Genomic DNA, 3,086 nt, shown 5'->3' on the forward strand with positions numbered 1-3,086 from the left:
ATCCCCTAATCTAGGCAAAATATATTCTATACTATGAAAAGCGAAAACACAAAAGTCTAACAGTTGTAATTAGGTGTCTGGTAAATGTTAATGTGTCTTTGACTGCTTAGTATTTCTACATAGGCTAAGTTTAGCAGGAAAATTTAATTTTTTTGTAATTGGATTTGTTTCTAGTGGGGTCTTGTTTGAACATATGGGTTATATCTCACATTATTCCACAAATTATGTCCCGCGCCCTAAAAAATTTAGGGAAAACATCACTAATTTCCCCCCAACCCAAACTAATTTCACGCCCATGCCCCCTCCCAAACTATTTTCGCTTCTGCCTAGCCCAGGATAAACTAATTACCCGACGTGTCCCCTCGCCCAAACCCCTTCCTCCATGATATCATCGGAGTATATTCATATATCATGATGGTGTCATGGAGGACTAAGAGAAGCATTAAAGCAGTCCTCCATAATAACATCTCAATATATTTATATACCACGATGGTACCATGGTCCTGAGGAGTGTCTCATTGAAGGACTGAAGCAGTCCTCCATGACACAATCATAGTATATGTATATAAGACGATGATATAGAGATTTTTTTTAGAAAAGTGTGTCTTTTTAAATGAATGAACATAATCATCCATAATACCATCTCAGTATATTTATATACCATGATGGTTTCATGGAGGACTAAGAGAAGAACTGAAGCAGTCTTCGATTTATATACCATGTTGGTATCATAATTTGGGGGCATCTCAGGTAAATAGTTTTAATTTTTTCTGGGGGTACGAAAGTAATGGAGATATGGATGGATAACTAGGAGGCACGCGCGTTCTTCCCCCAAATTGATGCGCAGATAAATTCGATTTTAAAAGGCAAAAGATAAAGACCAGCCCCATTTGAAGGGCAAACCGTCAATTACTTCATATGGGCGGTGTACAGGCATGGCCCAAACAGAGACACTTGATAAAGTTGTCGGGAAGCCTTGGAGTCCTCTTGACTAATTAATTAATATATATAGTTTAAAAAGGAAGAGAAAAAACTCTTTAAAATCAACAAGTCTTCGAGTGGGGGGTTTGACTGTGATGCCTGCCATATAATATATAAGTAAAATAAATTACAAAGACATCGAAACTTAGACAAACGAAGAGAATCTACTTTGCTTATCTCTTCAACCAAAGACACAACACGGTAAGTTTGCCCGTATAATATAATAATAAAATTTATATATTTGAAAACTGAATAAAAAGTACTATAAGTCTGCATAATTAGTATTCTCTCCGTCCCAATTTAAGTGGCTTACCTTCCATTTGACAATCTAAACATCCTACATGATAAATTTATAACCACAAGATTCAAAGGATATTTTAGTACATTATACACATCTTTAGTTTAGGACCACAAAATTCAGAAATCACTCTTTATTTCTTAAACTTCGTGTCTAGTCAAACTAAGACACTTAAATTGGGACGAGGGGAGCAATTCACAATATATGAAAAGAATCGCAGAATACTGTAGTAAAAAAAAAAAAGAGCTGTTTGACTCCCCAAATAGTAAAACCCTCATATAAATTGAGATGGAGGGAGTACATATCAAATTTAAAATTGCATAAGAACCCGTAAATTTCACATCTTGGATCCGCCTCTGTTGGGGCCGTGTTTTTACTACTGCAAAATTTATAGGGAAAACATCACTAATTGCCCCCAAAATATAAAATATTTACCCGCCCATGCCCCCTTCCAAACTATTTTCGCTTCTACCCCCACCGGCTGAAAATATTTACCCCGCATACCCCTCGGCCAAACCCCTTCCTCTCCGTGATACCATCGCAGTATATTTATATACCATGATGGTATCATGGAGGACTAAGAGAAGGACTGAAACAGTCCTCCATGATACCATCTCAGTATATTTATATACCATGATAGTATCATGGTCATGAGGAGTGTCTCATTGAAGGACTGAAGCAGTCCTTCATGATACCATCACGATATATATATTTATAAGATGATGGTATGATAGAGGTTTTTTTCGAAAAAAGTGTGTCATTTTTAATAAATGAACATGATCATTCATAATACCATCTCAATATATTTATATACCATAATGATATCATGGAAGACTAAGAGAAGAACTGAAGCATCTTCCATGATACCATCATGGTATATAAATATACTAAGATGGTATCATGGAGGACTAAGAGAAGGGCTGAAGCATCTTCCATGATACCATCTCAATATATTTATATACCATGTTGGTATCATAATTGGGGGACATTTCGGGTAAATATTTTTAATTTTTTCTGAGATATTGGTGGGTAATTTTTTTTATTTGAGGGGCATTCGTGATCTTTCCCCAAGTTTATAAGGACAAGTTTATCAATGTGGGACACTAAATAAAGTTGTGGGGAAGGCTTGCTAAAGTCCTCTGGACTTAATCAACACGTCTTGGAGTCGAGCAGTCAACATCTACATGTATCATCTTTCTAAAACTAAGCATTAATCTTCAACTATTTTACAGTTCTTAATATTCATATATACATATTGACTGGCCTAGCAAAAATACAAGACAAGCAGCTACTTGACACACATACTTTTCAATTCCTAGTCTAGAACATTGTACATTAATCGTGAAAGTGTTAGCAACAATACTGTGGGTTCTCTTGTTTATTATTTTGACAAACATTTTTGCCCTATTTTTTATAGTGGACCTTTAGAGCATCCGTTATGAGTGGACTCTAATTCCCAACAGATAAAATAACTTTTTTTTAAAACAAATCAATAAAAAATAATGCTACATAAAACAAAATGAAGAGAGTTATAACTAGTCAAATAGCAAACAAAATTTCCATTCTATATTTTAATTTTTTTTTAAAATAATTTTTAAATATTTTTTTAAAAAAATTATATATTTTTTTTAAAAAATTAATTTTTTTTTTTTGCTCTAAGGCTTAAAAAATTACCTCAAATTTTTGTATATGAAAGTTGTATGAAAAATGTATGAAATGTGTATGTGTGAACAAAATTTTTAATATAATTTTCATACACAAAATTGTGAGCGAAAACTTTAAGCCTTGAATATTTTATGAAAGTTGT

Source organism: Lycium ferocissimum, chromosome 10 (genome assembly GCF_029784015.1).
Source record: "Lycium ferocissimum isolate CSIRO_LF1 chromosome 10, AGI_CSIRO_Lferr_CH_V1, whole genome shotgun sequence".
Lineage (NCBI taxonomy): Eukaryota > Viridiplantae > Streptophyta > Magnoliopsida > Solanales > Solanaceae > Lycium > Lycium ferocissimum.